Raw genomic sequence first — 10,201 nt, 5'->3', positions numbered from 1 at the left:
ACAGACTAAGCAGAACATAACAGATATTTACCTGTACATCAGAAGACACACAATTAAGGTAAGGAGAATCATACCAGTTTATTTTTATTATTATTATATTTTATATCTCAGCAGGCTTGTTTTCAGAAATTTCAAGATCTATTGTCATTCCACTACCCAAACAGACACAGAAATCACAATGAAGTCAGCCAGATTTAAAGACAAACCACATCCCTCAGCTAAAACTGTTTTCACTTTAGACAATGTAGCAGAACATCACTATATATATTTTTTTTTGTCTAAATAAATATAGAAAAGACAAGACAGGGTGAAAGTCTATGAGGGACCAAATACAAGTTGCAATTGTTTGCATTTATAAAACAATGAATGGATTACTACTATTTTCTTTTATTAGCCAGTTGTCTGGCCTGGTATAGGCAGCACCACAGAAGGCAAGTGGGTGAGCCCCAGGTTGACTGGGCAGGGGGTAGAGGGATGCTGTGGGTGGCAGACAATTCCCCCAGCTGGCAGCACTGCCAGGAGGGCTAAGGAACATGCAGCATTCAACGGGGACAGCCCAAGCTCCTAGTACTGTCACAACAAGCTGTTAATTTAGAAGAGAATGAAGAAGCTGAAACTTCCTTAAGTACACACCCACACGTCTTTAAGCCCTAATAAATCCACACACAGGAAGTGAGATGATGGTTTACCGCAAAAGACGGAGCTCCTTTGCGCAAGTTCCAGTGTATGCAGTCACCAGAGATAGAGAGGCCTCAAGAGTGAGTCATCAGTTCCCATGGCTCAGATGTGACCAGCAAGACAGACAGATGCTCTGTCTCTGCCAGAGCACCTCCTCATGCTGGAGTGAGAGCACACAAACCACCTGGAAGTGGCACCTCACAGGCAGCTATTTGACCGGTCCACATGCCCGGATGCAGTAGCCTTCTGATACATGGCTCTTTTCCAGCCCCTGCTGCCTCTTGCCCCATGGGCTGCTCCTCCAGCTGGGGAAGGAAGAGAAGGGCAAGGCTCTGGTTCCAGGGGAGATCAACTGCACCTTCCTCTCCTGGATTATTAGGTAACAGAGCCAATAACACTGTCAGTAACAGTAGCCAATAACACTGTCATTACTGCATCTTTTAAAGAGTTATTTGTATACACCTCAAAAGAAGCTACAGCTTACCTCCATCTGAAAGGAAAATAAACACCATCTGAGCCAAACAAATAATGTCTCACTTCAAACATTTGATTCAAAAATTTAATGAAAATAGAAGTAAAAATGACATTTTGCTTTGTTATAACCATAAGCTTTCATACATGTCTAAAATTCTCTAGCCAAGAACTGAGTTGAAGCTGTCAGTAGACAATAACTACTAGATTCTACAAATATCACTTCAGAAACTGAATATGAAGTTTGAAGAAAAATAATTTCACATCAGAATTTAAGCTGCAATATTACTTAATACTGAAGTCAGTGTATGTTGAACAACCTCACATTAATTGAGGACAAAAAAAGAAGGTACCCAGCAATGAGTTAAGAAAGCATGACATTTCTAAGGTGTGGGAACCCAGAGTGCAGAGAATATTTCTCTGCCTGTTTTGAGGGGTTCTACCCCCCTGGACAACACTGTTTTTGAACTTCATCCTTGGAGAAAATTACCTACCCTCTGGGAAGAATTAGAATCTACACTGGTGTGAATAAGGTGATAGAATATTATGTAAGATTGTCACAGGGTGAAAAATTTAGAGGTTTTGGGTTTGTTAACGTAGTAAATAGATAAAAGCAAAAAACTTCAAAATGGAGGATTGTTGTTGTTCTCCAGAGCTGCTACTGCTTCTTCTACTACTCCATATTCTGCAGTAGAAGTACTTTGGGATGATTGGATAAAGAATTCCACAGTTCCTGTCTATGTGACAAAATGATTTCTTATACATTGATGAAAAAGTGAAAATATCTTTCACTTTAAGTTTTCATTGGGTGATTTACTTTTAAAAGACTGTGTAAATCTTGATAATTTGGCATTCTCCTGCACTCTCTGCTCTGTGCTATGTCTGGATCACATTAAGTGGCCCTATTCTCTGATAAGACTTAATAAACAACTATCTGAAAGCAGAGAAGGTTGAAAGTCTCATTCGTCTCTCAGACTCCTGGCAAAGACTCTAAAATTCTACCCCATCAGGGGAGGCATAAATAAGGCACAAATAGTGTCATAAGGTATCATGTTTTCTCCTAACAGAGTTGGTGAGGGAACAAGAAGAGGGAAAGGAACTACCATGAGTACAATTAAGATCAAGGCCTGCTTTCCTTATACACAGTAAGAAATAGTCAATCAGGCTGAGGTACCACAATTTAACCCTCAGAACAGACAGTTCCTTGTCCTGAACCACCGTGATGCCTCCAGGCTTTATTTGCCAGCCTTCAGAAGAGGATCAGGTTCCGAATCCTTCTGTCCGTGAAGGTTAGGGAAAGAAAAAACCCATAAACAACCAACCTAAAAACCAAAAAAACCCCACAAGTAAACTTCCACACCAAAACCCAAAAACTTCCTCAAGTACCTCAAAAAATATTTTCCAACTTTTTGACAGTCATCTCATCTTGTAATCGACCTCACAATCTTCCTGGTACCTCAGAAATGTTAAAGTATAATAAGAAAATTCAAACTCCGATTTTACCCTGTTTACTTTCCAGACAGCTGCTTAGAAGTGGCTTATAACATACTAGCCTACAAAATTCCTCCTGTTTTGCAGAAACAAGCTCGTATTCTGATCAATGAATCAGAGAGCAAATCACCATAAATAAGTATAGCAATTGTACCCTTGCAGTTTTCGGAAACTTAAAATCATTGCTTTGAGACTGAAAAAAGTTCCATCAGTACACTGGGCAGTGACAGAAGAAAATATCAAAACAATACTCATAAGAAACTTTTTTAGATTCAGGCAGACACTGTTAAGAACTAAGGTTCACCTCTTACTTCTGCTTAAAACAATTCCAGCTCATTCTTTCGGTGATGGCAGCCAGGCAGACCAATGATGCCTGTCTAGGCACACTTTCAAGTCCGTAACGGTTTTTTTCAGCTTTTCCAAACAAAGTACCATTTTACTGGATTATGTTTTGTGCACGTTGTTACTACTTTGCAAACATCAATGCCCTGATTTCATGATCCAGAATTCTTCAGCAGCAACAGCAGCACTAGTTTAAGGTACTCCCACCATTCAGTGCTATCTTCTCTGCACAATCCCCTCCAGTTGTGCTGGCATGGAGTCCAGCCAGCTGCAGTCTGAATTGATAAACTGGAAGATAACCCAAGAATTTTACTGAAGCCAGAGCAGCTCACTGTGAGGACCACAATACAGCTGTATAGGTAAGTGTGCCAGCACAGCTACGGGATGAAAATCAACAGTTTTATTGAATACTTCATACCAAAGATACAGCCAAAGAATATAGTTGTTTACATTTTTGAAAGACCTTCAAACTCTTCTGCCTCATCCTATGCATATACACAAGTCAGAGATTCCATTTATAAAATAAAATCTAGTCTTAATACTGAGCTTAAGAAATAAATACACCGTAATCCAAAGATCAAATAAACCTTCCAAATTACTTTTAAAAATCATTAAAGCCACGGATAAGGAAATGCTAATACTGGAAATAACATTCTTAAAAGACAGCAAACTTTGGTTACAGGAAGGCCTTTATCCAGACAGTATTCCCCTGGAAGAAGCAGCACTCCATTGGATTATGTCCCTTTTGCTTCATCACAGTGAAGAAATTTAGACATTGTTAATACTTGGAAGCCACAGAAAAGTTTGTAAGAGGAGACACTGAAGCAGCTTGCACAAAAAGACCATGCACGCATGACAAACCACAGAAATGGCACTGTGTTTCATTGAAGTGCTAGCAAAAGTTGTCAAGTACACGCTGCCAAGACTGGACCTCTCCACGTGTCTAGGATCTGTCCCCGTGCCTTGGACAAGCAGTGAGTAAGAACAGATCAATCTCCCGCTATCTTACGGAGAATTCAGAGCTTGCAGATAGCATGTGTAAATGTTTCAGAGTCACAAGATGCGATAGGACACACTGTTCAGGGCAGGGCTTAACTTTGCATTTCCAAAGGAAGTGCCTTGCTCCCCACTGATTATCAGAGGGGGAAAGGGGGAGGGAGGAGGGAAAGGGGGAGGGGGAAGGCTGGCTGGCCGCTGCCCGGTATCTCTATCTGAACACCTTCCAAGGTGAGAACAATTTATTGTCATTTGCAAATATCCCCCGTACAACAGGGTAAGATCTGCACGGAGCTGGTCTCCAGCCCTGCCTGCCGAGGAGCTGGGCAGAAGCATCACACCAGCCACCTCACCCCCAGCTTGTTGTAGCGTTTGGCACACCTCAGACTCTTGAGTCCACAGGCTGGGCTCTCCCACCCCTCCCGAGGCCAGGCTGCTCCACGGGAGCAGAGGACTTTGGACCGCAGGGCCTCCTCCGCAAGATGCAGCTGCACGTGGCAGCGCAGCAAGGCTACACTCCAGGTGTGCTGGCACGGGACTGCCAGGAGACCCGGGGCCTTGCTGGGGAAAGGCAGAACAGCCTGGTGATGCTGGTCTTAGTGGGATATGCCCCGGGAAAGGGCAGCACCTCCAGCCCCACCACCCAGAGGCACGGACTTCCTGAGAGTCCCTACCCCCCGCATTTTGTTCTCCTTTTCCCTGGAGGAAAGCATACATCCATTTGTAACCAAAGCCTGTGCAAACACCTATCAGCCAAAGAATCACGGGTGAAAGTATCTACATGGGAATCATAAGAAATAGTCACTGCTTTTTTTCCATATTAACTTCAGCAGGAAGTAGATCATTTAACCAAACCAGCACAAACAGAGAGCCACAGTACACAGAAAACCCATAATCAGCCCCAGTCACCAGCAGTGATAGCCACCCCACCAATAGCTCATGCCAGAGTGGCTCTAATCCCTCTCCACAGGAGAGATTTGTGAGCAGCATGGCACCTTTCGGAGCTCACAGAGGCCAGATGAAGCCTCTGGCTGGTCAGTCAGAGGGTAGCATTGCTCTGCAGGCCAGAGACACCCACACTGAGTCTCTAGCTCTAGACACCCTGACAGCTGACCAAAGAAGTGAAGCAAAAGGTCTTTAAACACAGTAACAACAAATTAGTCACTACTCTCCATATCAAAATACTTCTCAAGAGATCCTACCCTGGTTTTCCATTCCTGGCGGAAGAGCAGCAAGGTCGCTGCAATACTCTCAGTGTTCTCCTTGAGCTCTTTTAACAGGCAAGAAAGAGGGAGAAAAATTTAGCAGTCTGCTTGGATATGGGATTATTTGATCTGCATCAGGATTTAAATCGAGATTTTCAGAGTCACAGTACAGTACATGGATGGAAATGCATTAGAGTCCAACACTATCGCTGCAGAGGACAGGAGCCTGAGATGTAAGGGGATCCTTACATCCAACAAAATTGGATCCTCACTCACGGGTGACCTTCTGTTGGCACTGAAAGAACTTTTAACTGTGCAGAACACACTGTTTGGGGGAGTCCCACCACGGGGCTGGGTAAGGCAAACTCACAGAACTCAAGCCATGCTAGTTTGTTAAAAAGAGTGTTTCTGGCTGCCAGTAACAAGCTCTGGCTTTGCAACGAAAGTAACCGGACACCTCCATCAGCTCAGCATGCCGAAAAAAAGCAGCTCTCCTGTGCTTGCTACCAAGCTCACCACCAGCCAGCCCTGTTCCAGATGGCATCCATGGAGCTTTACTGCTGAAGGCCACTGAACTGAATGGTTGGATAGAAAGAGTACAATTGTAGTTCACTTTGAACAAAAAACAAACAAAACCAAAGCCCCTACCAAAAAAAAACAACCAACCAAAAAAAACCTTATTCAAAAATGCCCCAGCAAAACCCACACCACTCACTCCATGAAGTATTACTATTACCAAACAAAACTTGAGTCACTTGTTAGCTGAAGGTTTCTTGGTTTTTTTTTTTTTTTGATTGGGTTTTTTTTTTTTTTTTTTTTTTTTTTTTTTTTTTTTGCGGGGGGCAGGGGGTTGTTGTTTTGTTTTAACAATAGCTCCCAAGCATTATCATATCCTTTTGCAGACTGTATTTTTTTTTTTGACTGGTTTAAGTCTTGGCTCCCACATCTCTACTTTTCATTTTGTAATAATTACAACATGATAAAAAAAATGTATATATATATATCAACAGCCCACCAACCACCATACTAGAAATGAGATGAATGCTTGCTGGGTTCCAGTCCTAACAATGGGAAACCCCCTAACCCCTCTACCCGAAACATCCAAGTGCAGCCTTCTTGGTCTTCTAGTCCTTTACAGAAGTATACCCAGCACCATTCTTCTCTTCTTCAGAACAGAAAGCTCTTTGAATGCCAGTGCAACCACTTACTAGTGCTGAATTTGCCACGTTATGCATTATTGATTCACTGCCCCAGGCCTGAGAAGCAATAGGTAAAGACTTGCTAATAAGCACATCTGCAACGGAAGAGAGAAGGCGAGCTAACAGGAACAATGCAGGTTTCCAGCAGGAGTCTCAGTTCCAGTTTCAATGTGTTCACAACCCAGTTTAATCCACACAATACACAGAGTGAACAGGATGTTTAGGGAAGCAGATAATATCTGCTTTGGAGACTATGTACAGTTATTTTCTCACTAGTGATAACTGATAGGATGTCATAGCACCTGGTCTCACATCAGAGATAAGCCCCCAGGAGATATACCCTCACTGTGCTTTCACAGGATGCTAGGATGATTTAGGGGATGAAGATCTCCCCATAAGCCTGCACAACAGCTTTCTTTTAAGACCAAGCAATTACTTCAACAAAACAAAGTCTCACACTTTTCCCAAGCTGACAGGAATACACAATATGCTGTTTAGTCATTTGCTGAAATCCAAAGCTCATAGCAGCATACCCTAAAATCTCCACGTTCAAGGTATCTTCCTCCCTCTACCCCAGCTTCCAGCATTTCAGTTGAGTTTCCTAAAGAAATAAGTTATATGCAATTCCAGAGTATTATCTGTAGTGGATTTTGAACCTTTTAGGCCACAAGAAGTTTGACCATTATAGATACTTAAGGAAAATATTAAACTATTACAGCTTTCACAACACAGGGACAAAGAAGCTCCTTTTTCATACTCCCACCCCCCCAAAGCTAGGGGGTTCTCATCAGAAAGGTTTTCAATTACTCATACTCTATTAGACGGAAGGAAACCTGGAGCCAGCATAGCAGGTTATAATCTCTGTTTCACAGAGCTCTGTACTCACACCTTGTTTCTATGCTCAGGTCAGACCTAAAGACCAGCTAGCAAACTTTCTTTCAGCAAATCCCCCTCACCCTCTAACAATTTCAGGCTGATTACCAGTAGCCTTTCCGTGGTCACACCAGAGCAATTGCAACTCCCAACACATGCAGAAGCAGGTGCGGATGCTGCTAGACTCAATTACAGTATCAGTGAGTAGGTGGGGATCTACTTGCATTTTTAAAGCAAAAGAAACAAAGTTTAATACTTAATAGCTTTTCTAGATGATTTTCTAGATGACAGTTTTGCTGTACAATTCTATGGCCTTATCTCCCACTCACTGAATTTGATGGAAAATCTACCTTAGCATGCACAAGTAGATTTACTGAGACATAAAACACTCTAAGAGGAAGTAATTTGGTTTACGATTTCTCTGACAAGAATATCTGGACTGTGAAATGTGGTCTTCATGGTAAATAAAACATTTCACTGCACTTTGTAAAATACATATTATTTAATATACTGGTCTTTGTGTTTTCCTTCTACAAAGACTGTTGCCATTGACCAACACCCAAAAGCACTGGGATGGGTTTGTTATGGCAAAGCACTGCATGAGGCTCTCAGCTGCCATAGATTGACACAGATTTCAAATGGCAGACACCTGCATTTTCCAGCAGAGGGGCTGGCACAGATCTAGAGCTATCATTTCAGTTATAAATATAGACAGTTGGTGTAAAAGGCAGGTGTCTATATTTGAGTTAATCAGCTTATGCTTTCTGTAGAGCAGAGAGAGAAACAAGCCACAGCACCAGGTGATTTATCTCACCTCCCTTAGACACTGCTCCTGAACTAATATAAATCACACCCTAAACAAATATGTTTCTTGCCATGAATTGTAAAAAGACCTAGAGATGCCTGAATTGAAAAAGAATACCTAATTTTTATAGCTCTAATATTAAGTAAATTGAATCCCGACTGTATTATACTGAAAATGCACCACATTACTTCTGCAAGGATATTATAGATGTGGTGAGATTCCCATAGGTAAATAAGAAAAAGAAATCAGGTTGATTGGAAGAGTACTCTAAACTTAACCCTAAGTGCTTGAAGTGAGTAAGGATTTTCCAACACAACATAGCTAATTATGGTCATCCCACTGAAAGTGGGAACTAACAGGAAGGAGAAAAAGAAAAGTGGGGTTTTTTTTCAACTATAGAGGTTTTGTACCCTTTATAAAATTGGCTGGGCAAAGCAAGAGTGAAGAGTATGTCTAGTCTTCTGAGCTGATCAGTGCTCCTTGGTGAGGAAGAGTGCTTTGTGCAGGCATGTACGTGCAGATGAAATGAATGCAAAGGAAGAATGAAGTATTGCAGCTTCAAACAGCCAGATTCTATACCCCCTGTGCAGAGGCTTAAGTGAATCCATAAGGAAAAAAGCCAGGAGTGATTTAGGTCAGACTAAAGCTATTATTAAGACAGGATCTCTGTATTAGTTCTGCCTTTAAGAAAAAATGTACATCTATGCAAGAAGATATTATACCCAGGCAAGATATGCCCTTAGTAGCCTTCAGAATAATTTCAGGGTTATCTAGATGGGGTGAGCAAACATCAAAAGATTCAACACTTCTATTGACACTAGAGGCTGCTCCAATTTTTATTTTTTTTAATGGTTTTGAAAACAGCCTGGAAATTTTACAAGTGTGGGGGTTTTTTTCCACAAGATGGAGAAAACCCTGCATTTGATTTACTTCACCATCACCACTGCTAAGAAAATGTACTTTGTTAAGGAGACGACTTGAAATTATTAATCAAAAAAAAAAAAAACAAAGGAAAAGCAGGTTCATGTTTCTGTTCTCTGCACATGTTCAATTTTACAACTCTTAGTGCACAGAAACAGCTCTACTGACAGTGATGAGAGAATTTCACTCACTGTGAGTGAGCTCCGCAAATTTGTGTGGTGTGTGTAGGCCTGATTTGCAAATGCTGTTACGACTTTTAACTTAAGAAAAAAATTTCAAAGGTTTCCATTTGGAGCTGCAAGTTCAAACCATTTCAATTCATAAACAAAACTAAAAACTTCTTTGAGATAGAAGAGGCAGCAAAACACAAACTTATTTTTTGTTTATTTACATTCCCCTCTAAAATAAATATATATATTTTTTATTTAATGTGGTAAAAGGCAAAATTAATACTCTGTGCCAAGTTTCAGACAAGTATGAAATTTCAAGACTTGTTATGTTATTACGCTTCTGAAATAAGGATTTATATTTATTAAAGAAGTGCTGACACAACCTGAACTCTGAGCAGTAGTAATGCCACCACAAGAGCATGGTTCACATGCAATTCAAACAGCTCAGATTACCTTAGCCTAATAAAATGAAAGATTTAAAACAGAGGAAATAATTGCAAAGTATCATATTTCTAGTACTGTCATGTTTGCAGTCACATTTGGGTTTAAAAAGATGAGAAAACGTGAATCTATTTATATATTCTCAAATTACACCCACAAAACAGGATCCCAGAGAAATTCTCACAAACAGGGTTTGCAAGAACACAACAGAAGTGTGTGGAGGTAGATGTGGGTGTCTGGATGGATTACATATGTAATCAACATGTAAAGCTCTATAATACTGAAAATAATAAATTGTTGTGAAGGGGTAAGGGTGGAAAGTGCATATTACATGGATTATCTGCCCTAGTTCCTGTTCTTATTTTTGGAAAGCAATCAGCTCTTCGTGAGAACTCAGCACCACGCTGAGCCACCCTGGGGCTTTTCATGGCCCAGCCCTTCACTTTGCATTATCATCTGTTAGCAGCCACATCCTGTGCAGACTGATTCATTACAGCCAAGAAAGGCTGAGAGAACAGGAGACCCTCTGAATCCTGAGGTCTGAAATCACACTAACATACTTCTCTCAGTATACTATATAAAATAAATCTACTTTTTCAAAGGCATTTC

This window comes from Coloeus monedula (assembly GCF_965178545.1).
Source record: "Coloeus monedula genome assembly, chromosome: 1".
Classification (NCBI taxonomy): domain Eukaryota; kingdom Metazoa; phylum Chordata; class Aves; order Passeriformes; family Corvidae; genus Coloeus; species Coloeus monedula.
This window is presented reverse-complemented; position numbering follows the sequence as displayed.